This window comes from Rhinoderma darwinii, assembly GCF_050947455.1.
Source record: "Rhinoderma darwinii isolate aRhiDar2 chromosome 5 unlocalized genomic scaffold, aRhiDar2.hap1 SUPER_5_unloc_46, whole genome shotgun sequence".
In the NCBI taxonomy this organism is placed as follows: Eukaryota; Metazoa; Chordata; class Amphibia; order Anura; family Rhinodermatidae; genus Rhinoderma; species Rhinoderma darwinii.
The window spans coordinates 69,517-92,530 of NW_027461805.1; the positions used below are offsets into that span (position 1 = coordinate 69,517).

At 47.8% G+C, this 23,014-nt stretch overlaps 15 non-coding genes across 15 annotated transcripts; all 15 read right to left on the bottom strand.

The window, feature by feature from the left end:
* Positions 1 to 1,137: 1,137 nt before the first annotated feature.
* Positions 1,138 to 1,328, bottom strand: LOC142694981 (U2 spliceosomal RNA). Its single transcript, XR_012863141.1, has one exon. It is a non-coding gene; the product is annotated as a U2 spliceosomal RNA (small nuclear RNA).
* A 1,268-nt stretch (positions 1,329 to 2,596) lies between these two features.
* On the bottom strand, positions 2,597 to 2,787 carry LOC142694994 (U2 spliceosomal RNA). The gene has a single exon (XR_012863152.1). It is a non-coding gene; the product is annotated as a U2 spliceosomal RNA (small nuclear RNA).
* Positions 2,788 to 4,095: 1,308 nt separating this feature from the next.
* LOC142695006 (U2 spliceosomal RNA) lies at positions 4,096 to 4,286 on the bottom strand. Its single transcript, XR_012863163.1, has one exon. It is a non-coding gene; the product is annotated as a U2 spliceosomal RNA (small nuclear RNA).
* A 1,280-nt stretch (positions 4,287 to 5,566) lies between these two features.
* On the bottom strand, positions 5,567 to 5,757 carry LOC142695018 (U2 spliceosomal RNA). The gene has a single exon (XR_012863174.1). It is a non-coding gene; the product is annotated as a U2 spliceosomal RNA (small nuclear RNA).
* A 1,308-nt stretch (positions 5,758 to 7,065) lies between these two features.
* LOC142694423 (U2 spliceosomal RNA) lies at positions 7,066 to 7,256 on the bottom strand. The gene has a single exon (XR_012862664.1). It is a non-coding gene; the product is annotated as a U2 spliceosomal RNA (small nuclear RNA).
* A 1,293-nt stretch (positions 7,257 to 8,549) lies between these two features.
* LOC142694400 (U2 spliceosomal RNA) lies at positions 8,550 to 8,740 on the bottom strand. Its single transcript, XR_012862643.1, has one exon. It is a non-coding gene; the product is annotated as a U2 spliceosomal RNA (small nuclear RNA).
* Positions 8,741 to 10,040: 1,300 nt separating this feature from the next.
* On the bottom strand, positions 10,041 to 10,231 carry LOC142694412 (U2 spliceosomal RNA). Its single transcript, XR_012862654.1, has one exon. It is a non-coding gene; the product is annotated as a U2 spliceosomal RNA (small nuclear RNA).
* A 1,292-nt stretch (positions 10,232 to 11,523) lies between these two features.
* Positions 11,524 to 11,714, bottom strand: LOC142694424 (U2 spliceosomal RNA). The gene has a single exon (XR_012862665.1). It is a non-coding gene; the product is annotated as a U2 spliceosomal RNA (small nuclear RNA).
* A 1,300-nt stretch (positions 11,715 to 13,014) lies between these two features.
* On the bottom strand, positions 13,015 to 13,206 carry LOC142694415 (U2 spliceosomal RNA). Its single transcript, XR_012862657.1, has one exon. It is a non-coding gene; the product is annotated as a U2 spliceosomal RNA (small nuclear RNA).
* Positions 13,207 to 14,490: 1,284 nt separating this feature from the next.
* Positions 14,491 to 14,681, bottom strand: LOC142694436 (U2 spliceosomal RNA). Its single transcript, XR_012862676.1, has one exon. It is a non-coding gene; the product is annotated as a U2 spliceosomal RNA (small nuclear RNA).
* Positions 14,682 to 15,969: 1,288 nt separating this feature from the next.
* On the bottom strand, positions 15,970 to 16,160 carry LOC142694448 (U2 spliceosomal RNA). Its single transcript, XR_012862681.1, has one exon. It is a non-coding gene; the product is annotated as a U2 spliceosomal RNA (small nuclear RNA).
* A 1,276-nt stretch (positions 16,161 to 17,436) lies between these two features.
* LOC142694461 (U2 spliceosomal RNA) lies at positions 17,437 to 17,627 on the bottom strand. The gene has a single exon (XR_012862687.1). It is a non-coding gene; the product is annotated as a U2 spliceosomal RNA (small nuclear RNA).
* Positions 17,628 to 18,895: 1,268 nt separating this feature from the next.
* Positions 18,896 to 19,086, bottom strand: LOC142694474 (U2 spliceosomal RNA). The gene has a single exon (XR_012862688.1). It is a non-coding gene; the product is annotated as a U2 spliceosomal RNA (small nuclear RNA).
* Positions 19,087 to 20,370: 1,284 nt separating this feature from the next.
* On the bottom strand, positions 20,371 to 20,561 carry LOC142694481 (U2 spliceosomal RNA). The gene has a single exon (XR_012862689.1). It is a non-coding gene; the product is annotated as a U2 spliceosomal RNA (small nuclear RNA).
* A 1,280-nt stretch (positions 20,562 to 21,841) lies between these two features.
* On the bottom strand, positions 21,842 to 22,032 carry LOC142694482 (U2 spliceosomal RNA). The gene has a single exon (XR_012862690.1). It is a non-coding gene; the product is annotated as a U2 spliceosomal RNA (small nuclear RNA).
* Between the last annotated feature and the right edge of the window lie 982 nt (positions 22,033 to 23,014).

Below are 23,014 nucleotides of genomic sequence, written 5' to 3' on the forward strand. Positions count from 1 at the left end.
CAGGATTTGCTTCTTTTGCTTGCACCACAATGCAGTGCTGAAAGAGGAGGAATCTACATAAAAACGCCTTCCTGGCAACGCCCAAATGCCCTGCTGCCATGCAGATAAACACTGGCAGCGGCAGCAAGTGCATGCCCACAGCCACCCCTTGTTCCTTCACACCTTGTATCAGCTGTAATCCAGTCCAGTCCAGTGCTGCCTGCTGAGCAGCACTGACCAACACTGCCTGGGCCCAGGCTTTTATCTCTGAGGCCCCATTATGATGTCAGAAAGCTGGCTCTGGAATCCTGAGGGCTCCACTATGACACGTGCAAAGTTCCGTCTGAACTTTATATAAGACGGTGAGGCTCAGTCAGTCACTCAGTGTTGCCTGAGAGGGCAACACTGCAACAGCCGGCCGCCAGGCTGTCTTTTTTTTGCACAGCTAGTTGCCTCCAGGAGGCCACAAGAGGGAGACAAGGGACTGCAAAATGGAAAATAGGCATCCACCAACTTTACAGACAACTTCTCCTTGCTCCTACAACCTCCATCCTTGCACAGTTTGTTATTCTTCTAGGTAACATAGTAACAAATCCAAATTGCTGCTCTCTTTGTAGGCAAGCAAGGCTTTGTTGCAACTGCAATTCTTACTTCTTCTTGAAATGTAGGGACGACAGTACATTCCATCACATCCATCTAGTGTACACAGGTAGGTCCATTGTGGCGGGCAGGCGAGCGGGCGGGCTGCTTTATTGGCTGTTTGCTGTTCCCCTACTCCACTCCACTATTTGACTGTTGTGCTGCATCAATCAATCAATCAATCAATCAATCAATCAATCAATCAATCAATCAATCAATCAGTGGCTGGCTCAGGTGCAGCTCTTTAACTTACCTAAAAGGGAGGGCGGAGAGAAGACAAGGAAGGTGAATGAGGTGTTCCAATGTGAAATGCCGGAAACACAGAAACACAGACGACACACAACAAGAGGTGGCAATCTATTCATTAATTGCATTTAATCAATGAGCTCATTATCACTCATGCATTGTCCAACAGGTGTTGAAATAATGGGATTAAAAGGGGAGATCCCTTCAGAAAGACAGAAACAATAGCAAAGACAAAAAACACTTTTGGAATCTGCTTTTAGTCAACACATAAGGAAAGGGTGCACCGGTCCTGGAAATACTGCAATACCAGGTCAATGCGTGGAGTGGACAGAGCAAGCTCTATTTCCATCTCCCTGTTCTAAAAATCCATTTAATATATGGTCCCCAGATAGGGGACGTATCAGATATTAAACTGATAAGAACAGATACTACACTTGATCTTAGCCAAAAGGCCGAGAAGCGATAACCCGAACGGGCCGCGCGTTGCCCGAGCCTGCCCGATACTGCTGTTCAGCCCTTGCAGCGATTCAGCCTACTTCTAGGCAATTCCATGGGGCCCTGCAGGCTCACACACTCACAGCTACACGGGAGGTGAATAAAGGCCGGAGAGGAAGCCAGACAGGATTTGCTTCTTTTGCTTGCACCACAATGCAGTGCTGAAAGAGGAGGAATCTACATAAAAACGCCTTCCTGGCAACGCCCAAATGCCCTGCTGCCATGCAGATAAACACTGGCAGCGGCAGCAAGTGCATGCCCACAGCCACCCCTTGTTCCTTCACACCTTGTATCAGCTGTAATCCAGTCCAGTCCAGTGCTGCCTGCTGAGCAGCACTGACCAACACTGCCTGGGCCCAGGCTTTTATCTCTGAGGCCCCATTATGATGTCAGAAAGCTGGCTCTGGAATCCTGAGGGCTCCACTATGACACGTGCAAAGTTCCGTCTGAACTTTATATAAGACGGTGAGGCTCAGTCAGTCACTCAGTGTTGCCTGAGAGGGCAACACTGCAACAGCCGGCCGCCAGGCTTTCTTTTTTTTGCACAGCTAGTTGCCTCCAGGAGGCCACAAGAGGGAGACAAGGGACTGCAAAATGGAAAATAGGCATCCACCAACTTTACAGACAACTTCTCCTTGCTCCTACAACCTCCATCCTTGCACAGTTTGTTATTCTTCTAGGTAACATAGTAACAAATCCAAATTGCTGCTCTCTTTGTAGGCAAGCAAGGCTTTGTTGCAACTGCAATTCTTACTTCTTCTTGAAATGTAGGGACGACAGTACATTCCATCACATCCATCTAGTGTACACAGGTAGGTCCATTGTGGCGGGCAGGCGAGCGGGCGGGCTGCTTTATTGGCTGTTTGCTGTTCCCCTACTCCACTCCACTATTTGACTGTTGTGCTGCATCAATCAATCAATCAATCAATCAATCAATCAGTGGCTGGCTCAGGTGCAGCTCTTTAACTTACCTAAAAGGGAGGGCGGAGAGAAGACAAGGAAGGTGAATGAGGTGTTCCAATGTGAAATGCCGGAAACACAGAAACACAGACGACACACAACAAGAGGTGGCAATCTATTCATTAATTGCATTTAATCAATGAGCTCATTATCACTCATGCATTGTCCAACAGGTGTTGAAATAATGGGATTAAAAGGGGAGATCCCTTCAGAAAGACAGAAACAATAGCAAAGACAAAAAACACTTTTGGAATCTGCTTTTAGTCAACACATAAGGAAAGGGTGCACCGGTCCTGGAAATACTGCAATACCAGGTCAATGCGTGGAGTGGACAGAGCAAGCTCTATTTCCATCTCCCTGTTCTAAAAATCCATTTAATATATGGTCCCCAGATAGGGGACGTATCAGATATTAAACTGATAAGAACAGATACTACACTTGATCTTAGCCAAAAGGCCGAGAAGCGATAACCCGAACGGGCCGCGCGTTGCCCGAGCCTGCCCGATACTGCTGTTCAGCCCTTGCAGCGATTCAGCCTACTTCTAGGCAATTCCATGGGGCCCTGCAGGCTCACACACTCACAGCTACACGGGAGGTGAATAAAGGCCGGAGAGGAAGCCAGACAGGATTTGCTTCTTTTGCTTGCACCACAATGCAGTGCTGAAAGAGGAGGAATCTACATAAAAACGCCTTCCTGGCAACGCCCAAATGCCCTGCTGCCATGCAGATAAACACTGGCAGCGGCAGCAAGTGCATGCCCACAGCCACCCCTTGTTCCTTCACACCTTGTATCAGCTGTAATCCAGTCCAGTCCAGTGCTGCCTGCTGAGCAGCACTGACCAACACTGCCTGGGCCCAGGCTTTTATCTCTGAGGCCCCATTATGATGTCAGAAAGCTGGCTCTGGAATCCTGAGGGCTCCACTATGACACGTGCAAAGTTCCGTCTGAACTTTATATAAGACGGTGAGGCTCAGTCAGTCACTCAGTGTTGCCTGAGAGGGCAACACTGCAACAGCCGGCCGCCAGGCTGTCTTTTTTTTGCACAGCTAGTTGCCTCCAGGAGGCCACAAGAGGGAGACAAGGGACTGCAAAATGGAAAATAGGCATCCACCAACTTTACAGACAACTTCTCCTTGCTCCTACAACCTCCATCCTTGCACAGTTTGTTATTCTTCTAGGTAACATAGTAACAAATCCAAATTGCTGCTCTCTTTGTAGGCAAGCAAGGCTTTGTTGCAACTGCAATTCTTACTTCTTCTTGAAATGTAGGGACGACAGTACATTCCATCACATCCATCTAGTGTACACAGGTAGGTCCATTGTGGCGGGCAGGCGAGCGGGCGGGCTGCTTTATTGGCTGTTTGCTGTTCCCCTACTCCACTCCACTATTTGACTGTTGTGCTGCATCAATCAATCAATCAATCAATCAATCAATCAATCAATCAATCAATCAATCAATCAATCAATCAATCAATCAGTGGCTGGCTCAGGTGCAGCTCTTTAACTTACCTAAAAGGGAGGGCGGAGAGAAGACAAGGAAGGTGAATGAGGTGTTCCAATGTGAAATGCCGGAAACACAGAAACACAGACGACACACAACAAGAGGTGGCAATCTATTCATTAATTGCATTTAATCAATGAGCTCATTATCACTCATGCATTGTCCAACAGGTGTTGAAATAATGGGATTAAAAGGGGAGATCCCTTCAGAAAGACAGAAACAATAGCAAAGACAAAAAACACTTTTGGAATCTGCTTTTAGTCAACACATAAGGAAAGGGTGCACCGGTCCTGGAAATACTGCAATACCAGGTCAATGCGTGGAGTGGACAGAGCAAGCTCTATTTCCATCTCCCTGTTCTAAAAATCCATTTAATATATGGTCCCCAGATAGGGGACGTATCAGATATTAAACTGATAAGAACAGATACTACACTTGATCTTAGCCAAAAGGCCGAGAAGCGATAACCCGAACGGGCCGCGCGTTGCCCGAGCCTGCCCGATACTGCTGTTCAGCCCTTGCAGCGATTCAGCCTACTTCTAGGCAATTCCATGGGGCCCTGCAGGCTCACACACTCACAGCTACACGGGAGGTGAATAAAGGCCGGAGAGGAAGCCAGACAGGATTTGCTTCTTTTGCTTGCACCACAATGCAGTGCTGAAAGAGGAGGAATCTACATAAAAACGCCTTCCTGGCAACGCCCAAATGCCCTGCTGCCATGCAGATAAACACTGGCAGCGGCAGCAAGTGCATGCCCACAGCCACCCCTTGTTCCTTCACACCTTGTATCAGCTGTAATCCAGTCCAGTCCAGTGCTGCCTGCTGAGCAGCACTGACCAACACTGCCTGGGCCCAGGCTTTTATCTCTGAGGCCCCATTATGATGTCAGAAAGCTGGCTCTGGAATCCTGAGGGCTCCACTATGACACGTGCAAAGTTCCGTCTGAACTTTATATAAGACGGTGAGGCTCAGTCAGTCACTCAGTGTTGCCTGAGAGGGCAACACTGCAACAGCCGGCCGCCAGGCTGTCTTTTTTTTGCACAGCTAGTTGCCTCCAGGAGGCCACAAGAGGGAGACAAGGGACTGCAAAATGGAAAATAGGCATCCACCAACTTTACAGACAACTTCTCCTTGCTCCTACAACCTCCATCCTTGCACAGTTTGTTATTCTTCTAGGTAACATAGTAACAAATCCAAATTGCTGCTCTCTTTGTAGGCAAGCAAGGCTTTGTTGCAACTGCAATTCTTACTTCTTCTTGAAATGTAGGGACGACAGTACATTCCATCACATCCATCTAGTGTACACAGGTAGGTCCATTGTGGCGGGCAGGCGAGCGGGCGGGCTGCTTTATTGGCTGTTTGCTGTTCCCCTACTCCACTCCACTATTTGACTGTTGTGCTGCATCAATCAATCAATCAATCAATCAATCAATCAATCAATCAATCAGTGGCTGGCTCAGGTGCAGCTCTTTAACTTACCTAAAAGGGAGGGCGGAGAGAAGACAAGGAAGGTGAATGAGGTGTTCCAATGTGAAATGCCGGAAACACAGAAACACAGACGACACACAACAAGAGGTGGCAATCTATTCATTAATTGCATTTAATCAATGAGCTCATTATCACTCATGCATTGTCCAACAGGTGTTGAAATAATGGGATTAAAAGGGGAGATCCCTTCAGAAAGACAGAAACAATAGCAAAGACAAAAAACACTTTTGGAATCTGCTTTTAGTCAACACATAAGGAAAGGGTGCACCGGTCCTGGAAATACTGCAATACCAGGTCAATGCGTGGAGTGGACAGAGCAAGCTCTATTTCCATCTCCCTGTTCTAAAAATCCATTTAATATATGGTCCCCAGATAGGGGACGTATCAGATATTAAACTGATAAGAACAGATACTACACTTGATCTTAGCCAAAAGGCCGAGAAGCGATAACCCGAACGGGCCGCGCGTTGCCCGAGCCTGCCCGATACTGCTGTTCAGCCCTTGCAGCGATTCAGCCTACTTCTAGGCAATTCCATGGGGCCCTGCAGGCTCACACACTCACAGCTACACGGGAGGTGAATAAAGGCCGGAGAGGAAGCCAGACAGGATTTGCTTCTTTTGCTTGCACCACAATGCAGTGCTGAAAGAGGAGGAATCTACATAAAAACGCCTTCCTGGCAACGCCCAAATGCCCTGCTGCCATGCAGATAAACACTGGCAGCGGCAGCAAGTGCATGCCCACAGCCACCCCTTGTTCCTTCACACCTTGTATCAGCTGTAATCCAGTCCAGTCCAGTGCTGCCTGCTGAGCAGCACTGACCAACACTGCCTGGGCCCAGGCTTTTATCTCTGAGGCCCCATTATGATGTCAGAAAGCTGGCTCTGGAATCCTGAGGGCTCCACTATGACACGTGCAAAGTTCCGTCTGAACTTTATATAAGACGGTGAGGCTCAGTCAGTCACTCAGTGTTGCCTGAGAGGGCAACACTGCAACAGCCGGCCGCCAGGCTGTCTTTTTTTTGCACAGCTAGTTGCCTCCAGGAGGCCACAAGAGGGAGACAAGGGACTGCAAAATGGAAAATAGGCATCCACCAACTTTACAGACAACTTCTCCTTGCTCCTACAACCTCCATCCTTGCACAGTTTGTTATTCTTCTAGGTAACATAGTAACAAATCCAAATTGCTGCTCTCTTTGTAGGCAAGCAAGGCTTTGTTGCAACTGCAATTCTTACTTCTTCTTGAAATGTAGGGACGACAGTACATTCCATCACATCCATCTAGTGTACACAGGTAGGTCCATTGTGGCGGGCAGGCGAGCGGGCGGGCTGCTTTATTGGCTGTTTGCTGTTCCCCTACTCCACTCCACTATTTGACTGTTGTGCTGCATCAATCAATCAATCAATCAATCAATCAATCAATCAATCAATCAATCAATCAATCAATCAATCAATCAATCAGTGGCTGGCTCAGGTGCAGCTCTTTAACTTACCTAAAAGGGAGGGCGGAGAGAAGACAAGGAAGGTGAATGAGGTGTTCCAATGTGAAATGCCGGAAACACAGAAACACAGACGACACACAACAAGAGGTGGCAATCTATTCATTAATTGCATTTAATCAATGAGCTCATTATCACTCATGCATTGTCCAACAGGTGTTGAAATAATGGGATTAAAAGGGGAGATCCCTTCAGAAAGACAGAAACAATAGCAAAGACAAAAAACACTTTTGGAATCTGCTTTTAGTCAACACATAAGGAAAGGGTGCACCGGTCCTGGAAATACTGCAATACCAGGTCAATTCGTGGAGTGGACAGAGCAAGCTCTATTTCCATCTCCCTGTTCTAAAAATCCATTTAATATATGGTCCCCAGATAGGGGACGTATCAGATATTAAACTGATAAGAACAGATACTACACTTGATCTTAGCCAAAAGGCCGAGAAGCGATAACTCGAACGGGCCGCGCGTTGCCCGAGCCTGCCCGATACTGCTGTTCAGCCCTTGCAGCGATTCAGCCTACTTCTAGGCAATTCCATGGGGCCCTGCAGGCTCACACACTCACAGCTACACGGGAGGTGAATAAAGGCCGGAGAGGAAGCCAGACAGGATTTGCTTCTTTTGCTTGCACCACAATGCAGTGCTGAAAGAGGAGGAATCTACATAAAAACGCCTTCCTGGCAACGCCCAAATGCCCTGCTGCCATGCAGATAAACACTGGCAGCGGCAGCAAGTGCATGCCCACAGCCACCCCTTGTTCCTTCACACCTTGTATCAGCTGTAATCCAGTCCAGTCCAGTGCTGCCTGCTGAGCAGCACTGACCAACACTGCCTGGGCCCAGGCTTTTATCTCTGAGGCCCCATTATGATGTCAGAAAGCTGGCTCTGGAATCCTGAGGGCTCCACTATGACACGTGCAAAGTTCCGTCTGAGCTTTATATAAGACGGTGAGGCTCAGTCAGTCACTCAGTGTTGCCTGAGAGGGCAACACTGCAACAGCCGGCCGCCAGGCTGTCTTTTTTTTGCACAGCTAGTTGCCTCCAGGAGGCCACAAGAGGGAGACAAGGGACTGCAAAATGGAAAATAGGCATCCACCAACTTTACAGACAACTTCTCCTTGCTCCTACAACCTCCATCCTTGCACAGTTTGTTATTCTTCTAGGTAACATAGTAACAAATCCAAATTGCTGCTCTCTTTGTAGGCAAGCAAGGCTTTGTTGCAACTGCAATTCTTACTTCTTCTTGAAATGTAGGGACGACAGTACATTCCATCACATCCATCTAGTGTACACAGGTAGGTCCATTGTGGCGGGCAGGCGAGCGGGCGGGCTGCTTTATTGGCTGTTTGCTGTTCCCCTACTCCACTCCACTATTTGACTGTTGTGCATCAATCAATCAATCAATCAATCAATCAATCAATCAATCAATCAATCAATCAATCAATCAGTGGCTGGCTCAGGTGCAGCTCTTTAACTTACCTAAAAGGGAGGGCGGAGAGAAGACAAGGAAGGTGAATGAGGTGTTCCAATGTGAAATGCCGGAAACACAGAAACACAGACGACACACAACAAGAGGTGGCAATCTATTCATTAATTGAATTTAATCAATGAGCTCATTATCACTCATGCATTGTCCAACAGGTGTTGAAATAATGGGATTAAAAGGGGAGATCCCTTCAGAAAGACAGAAACAATAGCAAAGACAAAAAACACTTTTGGAATCTGCTTTTAGTCAACACATAAGGAAAGGGTGCACCGGTCCTGGAAATACTGCAATACCAGGTCAATGCGTGGAGTGGACAGAGCAAGCTCTATTTCCATCTCCCTGTTCTAAAAATCCATTTAATATATGGTCCCCAGATAGGGGACGTATCAGATATTAAACTGATAAGAACAGATACTACACTTGATCTTAGCCAAAAGGCCGAGAAGCGATAACCCGAACGGGCCGCGCGTTGCCCGAGCCTGCCCGATACTGCTGTTCAGCCCTTGCAGCGATTCAGCCTACTTCTAGGCAATTCCATGGGGCCCTGCAGGCTCACACACTCACAGCTACACGGGAGGTGAATAAAGGCCGGAGAGGAAGCCAGACAGGATTTGCTTCTTTTGCTTGCACCACAATGCAGTGCTGAAAGAGGAGGAATCTACATAAAAACGCCTTCCTGGCAACGCCCAAATGCCCTGCTGCCATGCAGATAAACACTGGCAGCGGCAGCAAGTGCATGCCCACAGCCACCCCTTGTTCCTTCACACCTTGTATCAGCTGTAATCCAGTCCAGTCCAGTGCTGCCTGCTGAGCAGCACTGACCAACACTGCCTGGGCCCAGGCTTTTATCTCTGAGGCCCCATTATGATGTCAGAAAGCTGGCTCTGGAATCCTGAGGGCTCCACTATGACACGTGCAAAGTTCCGTCTGAACTTTATATAAGACGGTGAGGCTCAGTCAGTCACTCAGTGTTGCCTGAGAGGGCAACACTGCAACAGCCGGCCGCCAGGCTGTCTTTTTTTTGCACAGCTAGTTGCCTCCAGGAGGCCACAAGAGGGAGACAAGGGACTGCAAAATGGAAAATAGGCATCCACCAACTTTACAGACAACTTCTCCTTGCTCCTACAACCTCCATCCTTGCACAGTTTGTTATTCTTCTAGGTAACATAGTAACAAATCCAAATTGCTGCTCTCTTTGTAGGCAAGCAAGGCTTTGTTGCAACTGCAATTCTTACTTCTTCTTGAAATGTAGGGACGACAGTACATTCCATCACATCCATCTAGTGTACACAGGTAGGTCCATTGTGGCGGGCAGGCGAGCGGGCGGGCTGCTTTATTGGCTGTTTGCTGTTCCCCTACTCCACTCCACTATTTGACTGTTGTGCTGCATCAATCAATCAATCAATCAATCAATCAATCAATCAATCAATCAATCAATCAATCAATCAATCAGTGGCTGGCTCAGGTGCAGCTCTTTAACTTACCTAAAAGGGAGGGCGGAGAGAAGACAAGGAAGGTGAATGAGGTGTTCCAATGTGAAATGCCGGAAACACAGAAACACAGACGACACACAACAAGAGGTGGCAATCTATTCATTAATTGCATTTAATCAATGAGCTCATTATCACTCATGCATTGTCCAACAGGTGTTGAAATAATGGGATTAAAAGGGGAGATCCCTTCAGAAAGACAGAAACAATAGCAAAGACAAAAAACACTTTTGGAATCTGCTTTTAGTCAACACATAAGGAAAGGGTGCACCGGTCCTGGAAATACTGCAATACCAGGTCAATGCGTGGAGTGGACAGAGCAAGCTCTATTTCCATCTCCCTGTTCTAAAAATCCATTTAATATATGGTCCCCAGATAGGGGACGTATCAGATATTAAACTGATAAGAACAGATACTACACTTGATCTTAGCCAAAAGGCCGAGAAGCGATAACCCGAACGGGCCGCGCGTTGCCCGAGCCTGCCCGATACTGCTGTTCAGCCCTTGCAGCGATTCAGCCTACTTCTAGGCAATTCCATGGGGCCCTGCAGGCTCACACACTCACAGCTACACGGGAGGTGAATAAAGGCCGGAGAGGAAGCCAGACAGGATTTGCTTCTTTTGCTTGCACCACAATGCAGTGCTGAAAGAGGAGGAATCTACATAAAAACGCCTTCCTGGCAACGCCCAAATGCCCTGCTGCCATGCAGATAAACACTGGCAGCGGCAGCAAGTGCATGCCCACAGCCACCCCTTGTTCCTTCACACCTTGTATCAGCTGTAATCCAGTCCAGTCCAGTGCTGCCTGCTGAGCAGCACTGACCAACACTGCCTGGGCCCAGGCTTTTATCTCTGAGGCCCCATTATGATGTCAGAAAGCTGGCTCTGGAATCCTGAGGGCTCCACTATGACACGTGCAAAGTTCCGTCTGAACTTTATATAAGACGGTGAGGCTTAGTCAGTCACTCAGTGTTGCCTGAGAGGGCAACACTGCAACAGCCGGCCGCCAGGCTGTCTTTTTTTTGCACAGCTAGTTGCCTCCAGGAGGCCACAAGAGGGAGACAAGGGACTGCAAAATGGAAAATAGGCATCCACCAACTTTACAGACAACTTCTCCTTGCTCCTACAACCTCCATCCTTGCACAGTTTGTTATTCTTCTAGGTAACATAGTAACAAATCCAAATTGCTGCTCTCTTTGTAGGCAAGCAAGGCTTTGTTGCAACTGCAATTCTTACTTCTTCTTGAAATGTAGGGACGACAGTACATTCCATCACATCCATCTAGTGTACACAGGTAGGTCCATTGTGGCGGGCAGGCGAGAGGGCGGGCTGCTTTATTGGCTGTTTGCTGTTCCCCTACTCCACTCCACTATTTGACTGTTGTGCTGCATCAATCAATCAATCAATCAATCAATCAATCAATCAATCAATCAATCAATCAATCAGTGGCTGGCTCAGGTGCAGCTCTTTAACTTACCTAAAAGGGAGGGCGGAGAGAAGACAAGGAAGGTGAATGAGGTGTTCCAATGTGAAATGCCGGAAACACAGAAACACAGACGACACACAACAAGAGGTGGCAATCTATTCATTAATTGCATTTAATCAATGAGCTCATTATCACTCATGCATTGTCCAACAGGTGTTGAAATAATGGGATTAAAAGGGGAGATCCCTTCAGAAAGACAGAAACAATAGCAAAGACAAAAAACACTTTTGGAATCTGCTTTTAGTCAACACATAAGGAAAGGGTGCACCGGTCCTGGAAATACTGCAATACCAGGTCAATGCGTGGAGTGGACAGAGCAAGCTCTATTTCCATCTCCCTGTTCTAAAAATCCATTTAATATATGGTCCCCAGATAGGGGACGTATCAGATATTAAACTGATAAGAACAGATACTACACTTGATCTTAGCCAAAAGGCCGAGAAGCGATAACCCGAACGGGCCGCGCGTTGCCCGAGCCTGCCCGATACTGCTGTTCAGCCCTTGCAGCGATTCAGCCTACTTCTAGGCAATTCCATGGGGCCCTGCAGGCTCACACACTCACAGCTACACGGGAGGTGAATAAAGGCCGGAGAGGAAGCCAGACAGGATTTGCTTCTTTTGCTTGCACCACAATGCAGTGCTGAAAGAGGAGGAATCTACATAAAAATGCCTTCCTGGCAACGCCCAAATGCCCTGCTGCCATGCAGATAAACACTGGCAGCGGCAGCAAGTGCATGCCCACAGCCACCCCTTGTTCCTTCACACCTTGTATCAGCTGTAATCCAGTCCAGTCCAGTGCTGCCTGCTGAGCAGCACTGACCAACACTGCCTGGGCCCAGGCTTTTATCTCTGAGGCCCCATTATGATGTCAGAAAGCTGGCTCTGGAATCCTGAGGGCTCCACTATGACACGTGCAAAGTTCCGTCTGAACTTTATATAAGACGGTGAGGCTCAGTCAGTCACTCAGTGTTGCCTGAGAGGGCAACACTGCAACAGCCGGCCGCCAGGCTGTCTTTTTTTTGCACAGCTAGTTGCCTCCAGGAGGCCACAAGAGGGAGACAAGGGACTGCAAAATGGAAAATAGGCATCCACCAACTTTACAGACAACTTCTCCTTGCTCCTACAACCTCCATCCTTGCACAGTTTGTTATTCTTCTAGGTAACATAGTAACAAATCCAAATTGCTGCTCTCTTTGTAGGCAAGCAAGGCTTTGTTGCAACTGCAATTCTTACTTCTTCTTGAAATGTAGGGACGACAGTACATTCCATCACATCCATCTAGTGTACACAGGTAGGTCCATTGTGGCGGGCAGGCGAGAGGGCGGGCTGCTTTATTGGCTGTTTGCTGTTCCCCTACTCCACTCCACTATTTGACTGTTGTGCTGCATCAATCAATCAATCAATCAATCAATCAATCAATCAATCAATCAATCAATCAATCAATCAATCAGTGGCTGGCTCAGGTGCAGCTCTTTAACTTACCTAAAAGGGAGGGCGGAGAGAAGACAAGGAAGGTGAATGAGGTGTTCCAATGTGAAATGCCGGAAACACAGAAACACAGACGACACACAACAAGAGGTGGCAATCTATTCATTAATTGCATTTAATCAATGAGCTCATTATCACTCATGCATTGTCCAACAGGTGTTGAAATAATGGGATTAAAAGGGGAGATCCCTTCAGAAAGACAGAAACAATAGCAAAGACAAAAAACACTTTTGGAATCTGCTTTTAGTCAACACATAAGGAAAGGGTGCACCGGTCCTGGAAATACTGCAATACCAGGTCAATGCGTGGAGTGGACAGAGCAAGCTCTATTTCCATCTCCCTGTTCTAAAAAATCCATTTAATATATGGTCCCCAGATAGGGGACGTATCAGATATTAAACTGATAAGAACAGATACTACACTTGATCTTAGCCAAAAGGCCGAGAAGCGATAACCCGAACGGGCCGCGCGTTGCCCGAGCCTGCCCGATACTGCTGTTCAGCCCTTGCAGCGATTCAGCCTACTTCTAGGCAATTCCATGGGGCCCTGCAGGCTCACACACTCACAGCTACACGGGAGGTGAATAAAGGCCGGAGAGGAAGCCAGACAGGATTTGCTTCTTTTGCTTGCACCACAATGCAGTGCTGAAAGAGGAGGAATCTACATAAAAACGCCTTCCTGGCAACGCCCAAATGCCCTGCTGCCATGCAGATAAACACTGGCAGCGGCAGCAAGTGCATGCCCACAGCCACCCCTTGTTCCTTCACACCTTGTATCAGCTGTAATCCAGTCCAGTCCAGTGCTGCCTGCTGAGCAGCACTGACCAACACTGCCTGGGCCCAGGCTTTTATCTCTGAGGCCCCATTATGATGTCAGAAAGCTGGCTCTGGAATCCTGAGGGCTCCACTATGACACGTGCAAAGTTCCGTCTGAACTTTATATAAGACGGTGAGGCTCAGTCAGTCACTCAGTGTTGCCTGAGAGGGCAACACTGCAACAGCCGGCCGCCAGGCTGTCTTTTTTTTGCACAGCTAGTTGCCTCCAGGAGGCCACAAGAGGGAGACAAGAGACTGCAAAATGGAAAATAGGCATCCACCAACTTTACAGACAACTTCTCCTTGCTCCTACAACCTCCATCCTTGCACAGTTTGTTATTCTTCTAGGTAACATAGTAACAAATCCAAATTGCTGCTCTCTTTGTAGGCAAGCAAGGCTTTGTTGCAACTGCAATTCTTACTTCTTCTTGAAATGTAGGGACGACAGTACATTCCATCACATCCATCTAGTGTACACAGGTAGGTCCATTGTGGCGGGCAGGCGAGCGGGCGGGCTGCTTTATTGGCTGTTTGCTGTTCCCCTACTCCACTCCACTATTTGACTGTTGTGCTGCATCAATCAATCAATCAATCAATCAATCAATCAATCAATCAATCAATCAGTGGCTGGCTCAGGTGCAGCTCTTTAACTTACCTAAAAGGGAGGGCGGAGAGAAGACAAGGAAGGTGAATGAGGTGTTCCAATGTGAAATGCCGGAAACACAGAAACACAGACGACACACAACAAGAGGTGGCAATCTATTCATTAATTGCATTTAATCAATGAGCTCATTATCACTCATGCATTGTCCAACAGGTGTTGAAATAATGGGATTAAAAGGGGAGATCCCTTCAGAAAGACAGAAACAATAGCAAAGACAAAAAACACTTTTGGAATCTGCTTTTAGTCAACACATAAGGAAAGGGTGCACCGGTCCTGGAAATACTGCAATACCAGGTCAATGCGTGGAGTGGACAGAGCAAGCTCTATTTCCATCTCCCTGTTCTAAAAATCCATTTAATATATGGTCCCCAGATAGGGGACGTATCAGATATTAAACTGATAAGAACAGATACTACACTTGATCTTAGCCAAAAGGCCGAGAAGCGATAACCCGAACGGGCCGCGCGTTGCCCGAGCCTGCCCGATACTGCTGTTCAGCCCTTGCAGCGATTAAGCCTACTTCTAGGCAATTCCATGGGGCCCTGCAGGCTCACACACTCACAGCTACACGGGAGGTGAATAAAGGCCGGAGAGGAAGCCAGACAGGATTTGCTTCTTTTGCTTGCACCACAATGCAGTGCTGAAAGAGGAGGAATCTACATAAAAACGCCTTCCTGGCAACGCCCAAATGCCCTGCTGCCATGCAGATAAACACTGGCAGCGGCAGCAAGTGCATGCCCACAGCCACCCCTTGTTCCTTCACACCTTGTATCAGCTGTAATCCAGTCCAGTCCAGTGCTGCCTGCTGAGCAGCACTGACCAACACTGCCTGGGCCCAGGCTTTTATCTCTGAGGCCCCATTATGATGTCAGAAAGCTGGCTCTGGAATCCTGAGGGCTCCACTATGACACGTGCAAAGTTCCGTCTGAACTTTATATAAGACGGTGAGGCTCAGTCAGTCACTCAGTGTTGCCTGAGAGGGCAACACTGCAACAGCCGGCCGCCAGGCTGTCTTTTTTTTGCACAGCTAGTTGCCTCCAGGAGGCCACAAGAGGGAGACAAGGGACTGCAAAATGGAAAATAGGCATCCACCAACTTTACAGACAACTTCTCCTTGCTCCTACAACCTCCATCCTTGCACAGTTTGTTATTCTTCTAGGTAACATAGTAACAAATCCAAATTGCTGCTCTCTTTGTAGGCAAGCAAGGCTTTGTTGCAACTGCAATTCTTACTTCTTCTTGAAATGTAGGGACGACAGTACATTCCATCACATCCATCTAGTGTACACAGGTAGGTCCATTGTGGCGGGCAGGCGAGCGGGCGGGCTGCTTTATTGGCTGTTTGCTGTTCCCCTACTCCACTCCACTATTTGACTGTTGTGCTGCATCAATCAATCAATCAATCAATCAATCAATCAATCAATCAATCAATCAATCAGTGGCTGGCTCAGGTGCAGCTCTTTAACTTACCTAAAAGGGAGGGCGGAGAGAAGACAAGGAAGGTGAATGAGGTGTTCCAATGTGAAATGCCGGAAACACAGAAACACAGACGACACACAACAAGAGGTGGCAATCTATTCATTAATTGCATTTAATCAATGAGCTCATTATCACTCATGCATTGTCCAACAGGTGTTGAAATAATGGGATTAAAAGGGGAGATCCCTTCAGAAAGACAGAAACAATAGCAAAGACAAAAAACACTTTTGGAATCTGCTTTTAGTCAACACATAAGGAAAGGGTGCACCGGTCCTGGAAATACTGCAATACCAGGTCAATGCGTGGAGTGGACAGAGCAAGCTCTATTTCCATCTCCCTGTTCTAAAAATCCATTTAATATATGGTCCCCAGATAGGGGACGTATCAGATATTAAACTGATAAGAACAGATACTACACTTGATCTTAGCCAAAAGGCCGAGAAGCGATAACCCGAACGGGCCGCGCGTTGCCCGAGCCTGCCCGATACTGCTGTTCAGCCCTTGCAGCGATTCAGCCTACTTCTAGGCAATTCCATGGGGCCCTGCAGGCTCACACACTCACAGCTACACGGGAGGTGAATAAAGGCCGGAGAGGAAGCCAGACAGGATTTGCTTCTTTTGCTTGCACCACAATGCAGTGCTGAAAGAGGAGGAATCTACATAAAAACGCCTTCCTGGCAACGCCCAAATGCCCTGCTGCCATGCAGATAAACACTGGCAGCGGCAGCAAGTGCATGCCCACAGCCACCCCTTGTTCCTTCACACCTTGTATCAGCTGTAATCCAGTCCAGTCCAGTGCTGCCTGCTGAGCAGCACTGACCAACACTGCCTGGGCCCAGGCTTTTATCTCTGAGGCCCCATTATGATGTCAGAAAGCTGGCTCTGGAATCCTGAGGGCTCCACTATGACACGTGCAAAGTTCCGTCTGAACTTTATATAAGACGGTGAGGCTCAGTCAGTCACTCAGTGTTGCCTGAGAGGGCAACACTGCAACAGCCGGCCGCCAGGCTGTCTTTTTTTTGCACAGCTAGTTGCCTCCAGGAGGCCACAAGAGGGAGACAAGGGACTGCAAAATGGAAAATAGGCATCCACCAACTTTACAGACAACTTCTCCTTGCTCCTACAACCTCCATCCTTGCACAGTTTGTTATTCTTCTAGGTAACATAGTAACAAATCCAAATTGCTGCTCTCTTTGTAGGCAAGCAAGGCTTTGTTGCAACTGCAATTCTTACTTCTTCTTGAAATGTAGGGACGACAGTACATTCCATCACATCCATCTAGTGTACACAGGTAGGTCCATTGTGGCGGGCAGGCGAGCGGGCAGGCTGCTTTATTGGCTGTTTGCTGTTCCCCTACTCCACTCCACTATTTGACTGTTGTGCTGCATCAATCAATCAATCAATCAATCAATCAATCAATCAATCAGTGGCTGGCTCAGGTGCAGCTCTTTAACTTACCTAAAAGGGAGGGCGGAGAGAAGACAAGGAAGGTGAATGAGGTGTTCCAATGTGAAATGCCGGAAACACAGAAACACAGACGACACACAACAAGAGGTGGCAATCTATTCATTAATTGCATTTAATCAATGAGCTCATTATCACTCATGCATTGTCCAACAGGTGTTGAAATAATGGGATTAAAAGGGGAGATCCCTTCAGAAAGACAGAAACAATAGCAAAGACAAAAAACACTTTTGGAATCTGCTTTTAGTCAACACATAAGGAAAGGGTGCACCGGTCCTGGAAATACTGCAATACCAGGTCAATGCGTGGAGTGGACAGAGCAAGCTCTATTTCCATCTCCCTGTTCTAAAAATCCATTTAATATATGGTCCCCAGATAGGGGACGTATCAGATATTAAACTGATAAGAACAGATACTACACTTGATCTTAGCCAAAAGGCCGAGAAGCGATAACCCGAACGGGCCGCGCGTTGCCCGAGCCTGCCCGATACTGCTGTTCAGCCCTTGCAGCGATTCAGCCTACTTCTAGGCAATTCCATGGGGCCCTGCAGGCTCACACACTCACAGCTACACGGGAGGTGAATAAAGGCCGGAGAGGAAGCCAGACAGGATTTGCTTCTTTTGCTTGCACCACAATGCAGTGCTGAAAGAGGAGGAATCTACATAAAAACGCCTTCCTGGCAACGCCCAAATGCCCTGCTGCCATGCAGATAAACACTGGCAGCGGCAGCAAGTGCATGCCCACAGCCACCCCTTGTTCCTTCACACCTTGTATCAGCTGTAATCCAGTCCAGTCCAGTGCTGCCTGCTGAGCAGCACTGACCAACACTGCCTGGGCCCAGGCTTTTATCTCTGAGGCCCCATTATGATGTCAGAAAGCTGGCTCTGGAATCCTGAGGGCTCCACTATGACACGTGCAAAGTTCCGTCTGAACTTTATATAAGACGGTGAGGCTCAGTCAGTCACTCAGTGTTGCCTGAGAGGGCAACACTGCAACAGCCGGCCGCCAGGCTGTCTTTTTTTTGCACAGCTAGTTGCCTCCAGGAGGCCACAAGAGGGAGACAAGGGACTGCAAAATGGAAAATAGGCATCCACCAACTTTACAGACAACTTCTCCTTGCTCCTACAACCTCCATCCTTGCACAGTTTGTTATTCTTCTAGGTAACATAGTAACAAATCCAAATTGCTGCTCTCTTTGTAGGCAAGCAAGGCTTTGTTGCAACTGCAATTCTTACTTCTTCTTGAAATGTAGGGACGACAGTACATTCCATCACATCCATCTAGTGTACACAGGTAGGTCCATTGTGGCGGGCAGGCGAGCGGGCGGGCTGCTTTATTGGCTGTTTGCTGTTCCCCTACTCCACTCCACTATTTGACTGTTGTGCTGCATCAATCAATCAATCAATCAATCAATCAATCAGTGGCTGGCTCAGGTGCAGCTCTTTAACTTACCTAAAAGGGAGGGCGGAGAGAAGACAAGGAAGGTGAATGAGGTGTTCCAATGTGAAATGCCGGAAACACAGAAACACAGACGACACACAACAAGAGGTGGCAATCTATTCATTAATTGCATTTAATCAATGAGCTCATTATCACTCATGCATTGTCCAACAGGTGTTGAAATAATGGGATTAAAAGGGGAGATCCCTTCAGAAAGACAGAAACAATAGCAAAGACAAAAAACACTTTTGGAATCTGCTTTTAGTCAACACATAAGGAAAGGGTGCACCGGTCCTGGAAATACTGCAATACCAGGTCAATGCGTGGAGTGGACAGAGCAAGCTCTATTTCCATCTCCCTGTTCTAAAAATCCATTTAATATATGGTCCCCAGATAGGGGACGTATCAGATATTAAACTGATAAGAACAGATACTACACTTGATCTTAGCCAAAAGGCCGAGAAGCGATAACCCGAACGGGCCGCGCGTTGCCCGAGCCTGCCCGATACTGCTGTTCAGCCCTTGCAGCGATTCAGCCTACTTCTAGGCAATTCCATGGGGCCCTGCAGGCTCACACACTCACAGCTACACGGGAGGTGAATAAAGGCCGGAGAGGAAGCCAGACAGGATTTGCTTCTTTTGCTTGCACCACAATGCAGTGCTGAAAGAGGAGGAATCTACATAAAAACGCCTTCCTGGCAACGCCCAAATGCCCTGCTGCCATGCAGATAAACACTGGCAGCGGCAGCAAGTGCATGCCCACAGCCACCCCTTGTTCCTTCACACCTTGTATCAGCTGTAATCCAGTCCAGTCCAGTGCTGCCTGCTGAGCAGCACTGACCAACACTGCCTGGGCCCAGGCTTTTATCTCTGAGGCCCCATTATGATGTCAGAAAGCTGGCTCTGGAATCCTGAGGGCTCCACTATGACACGTGCAAAGTTCCGTCTGAACTTTATATAAGACGGTGAGGCTCAGTCAGTCACTCAGTGTTGCCTGAGAGGGCAACACTGCAACAGCCGGCCGCCAGGCTGTCTTTTTTTTGCACAGCTAGTTGCCTCCAGGAGGCCACAAGAGGGAGACAAGGGACTGCAAAATGGAAAATAGGCATCCACCAACTTTACAGACAACTTCTCCTTGCTCCTACAACCTCCATCCTTGCACAGTTTGTTATTCTTCTAGGTAACATAGTAACAAATCCAAATTGCTGCTCTCTTTGTAGGCAAGCAAGGCTTTGTTGCAACTGCAATTCTTACTTCTTCTTGAAATGTAGGGACGACAGTACATTCCATCACATCCATCTAGTGTACACAGGTAGGTCCATTGTGGCGGGCAGGCGAGCGGGCGGGCTGCTTTATTGGCTGTTTGCTGTTCCCCTACTCCACTCCACTATTTGACTGTTGTGCTGCATCAATCAATCAATCAATCAATCAATCAATCAATCAATCAATCAATCAGTGGCTGGCTCAGGTGCAGCTCTTTAACTTACCTAAAAGGGAGGGCGGAGAGAAGACAAGGAAGGTGAATGAGGTGTTCCAATGTGAAATGCCGGAAACACAGAAACACAGACGACACACAACAAGAGGTGGCAATCTATTCATTAATTGCATTTAATCAATGAGCTCATTATCACTCATGCATTGTCCAACAGGTGTTGAAATAATGGGATTAAAAGGGGAGATCCCTTCAGAAAGACAGAAACAATAGCAAAGACAAAAAACACTTTTGGAATCTGCTTTTAGTCAACACATAAGGAAAGGGTGCACCGGTCCTGGAAATACTGCAATACCAGGTCAATGCGTGGAGTGGACAGAGCAAGCTCTATTTCCATCTCCCTGTTCTAAAAATCCATTTAATATATGGTCCCCAGATAGGGGACGTATCAGATATTAAACTGATAAGAACAGATACTACACTTGATCTTAGCCAAAAGGCCGAGAAGCGATAACCCGAACGGGCCGCGCGTTGCCCGAGCCTGCCCGATACTGCTGTTCAGCCCTTGCAGCGATTCAGCCTACTTCTAGGCAATTCCATGGGGCCCTGCAGGCTCACACACTCACAGCTACACGGGAGGTGAATAAAGGCCGGAGAGGAAGCCAGACAGGATTTGCTTCTTTTGCTTGCACCACAATGCAGTGCTGAAAGAGGAGGAATCTACATAAAAACGCCTTCCTGGCAACGCCCAAATGCCCTGCTGCCATGCAGATAAACACTGGCAGCGGCAGCAAGTGCATGCCCACAGCCACCCCTTGTTCCTTCACACCTTGTATCAGCTGTAATCCAGTCCAGTCCAGTGCTGCCTGCTGAGCAGCACTGACCAACACTGCCTGGGCCCAGGCTTTTATCTCTGAGGCCCCATTATGATGTCAGAAAGCTGGCTCTGGAATCCTGAGGGCTCCACTATGACACGTGCAAAGTTCCGTCTGAACTTTATATAAGACGGTGAGGCTCAGTCAGTCACTCAGTGTTGCCTGAGAGGGCAACACTGCAACAGCCGGCCGCCAGGCTGTCTTTTTTTTGCACAGCTAGTTGCCTCCAGGAGGCCACAAGAGGGAGACAAGGGACTGCAAAATGGAAAATAGGCATCCACCAGCTTTACAGACAACTTCTCCTTGCTCCTACAACCTCCATCCTTGCACAGTTTGTTATTCTTCTAGGTAACATAGTAACAAATCCAAATTGCTGCTCTCTTTGTAGGCAAGCAAGGCTTTGTTGCAACTGCAATTCTTACTTCTTCTTGAAATGTAGGGACGACAGTACATTCCATCACATCCATCTAGTGTACACAGGTAGGTCCATTGTGGCGGGCAGGCGAGCGGGCGGGCTGCTTTATTGGCTGTTTGCTGTTCCCCTACTCCACTCCACTATTTGACTGTTGTGCTGCATCAATCAATCAATCAATCAATCAATCAATCAATCAATCAATCAGTGGCTGGCGCAGGTGCAGCTCTTTAACTTACCTAAAAGGGAGGGCGGAGAGAAGACAAGGAAGGTGAATGAGGTGTTCCAATGTGAAATGCCGGAAACACAGAAACACAGACGACACACAACAAGAGGTGGCAATCTATTCATTAATTGCATTTAATCAATGAGCTCATTATCACTCATGCATTGTCCAACAGGTGTTGAAATAATGGGATTAAAAGGGGAGATCCCTTCAGAAAGACAGAAACAATAGCAAAGACAAAAAACACTTTTGGAATCTGCTTTTAGTCAACACATAAGGAAAGGGTGCACCGGTCCTGGAAATACTGCAATACCAGGTCAATGCGTGGAGTGGACAGAGCAAGCTCTATTTCCATCTCCCTGTTCTAAAAATCCATTTAATATATGGTCCCCAGATAGGGGACGTATCAGATATTAAACTGATAAGAACAGATACTACACTTGATCTTAGCCAAAAGGCCGAGAAGCGATAACCCGAACGGGCCGCGCGTTGCCCGAGCCTGCCCGATACTGCTGTTCAGCCCTTGCAGCGATTCAGCCTACTTCTAGGCAATTCCATGGGGCCCTGCAGGCTCACACACTCACAGCTACACGGGAGGTGAATAAAGGCCGGAGAGGAAGCCAGACAGGATTTGCTTCTTTTGCTTGCACCACAATGCAGTGCTGAAAGAGGAGGAATCTACATAAAAACGCCTTCCTGGCAACGCCCAAATGCCCTGCTGCCATGCAGATAAACACTGGCAGCGGCAGCAAGTGCATGCCCACAGCCACCCCTTGTTCCTTCACACCTTGTATCAGCTGTAATCCAGTCCAGTCCAGTGCTGCCTGCTGAGCAGCACTGACCAACACTGCCTGGGCCCAGGCTTTTATCTCTGAGGCCCCATTATGATGTCAGAAAGCTGGCTCTGGAATCCTGAGGGCTCCACTATGACACGTGCAAAGTTCCGTCTGAACTTTATATAAGACGGTGAGGCTCAGTCAGTCACTCAGTGTTGCCTGAGAGGGCAACACTGCAACAGCCGGCCGCCAGGCTGTCTTTTTTTTGCACAGCTAGTTGCCTCCAGGAGGCCACAAGAGGGAGACAAGGGACTGCAAAATGGAAAATAGGCATCCACCAACTTTACAGACAACTTCTCCTTGCTCCTACAACCTCCATCCTTGCACAGTTTGTTATTCTTCTAGGTAACATAGTAACAAATCCAAATTGCTGCTCTCTTTGTAGGCAAGCAAGGCTTTGTTGCAACTGCAATTCTTACTTCTTCTTGAAATGTAGGGACGACAGTACATTCCATCACATCCATCTAGTGTACACAGGTAGGTCCATTGTGGCGGGCAGGCGAGCGGGCGGGCTGCTTTATTGGCTGTTTGCTGTTCCCCTACTCCACTCCACTATTTGACTGTTGTGCTGCATCAATCAATCAATCAATCAATCAATCAATCAATCAATCAATCA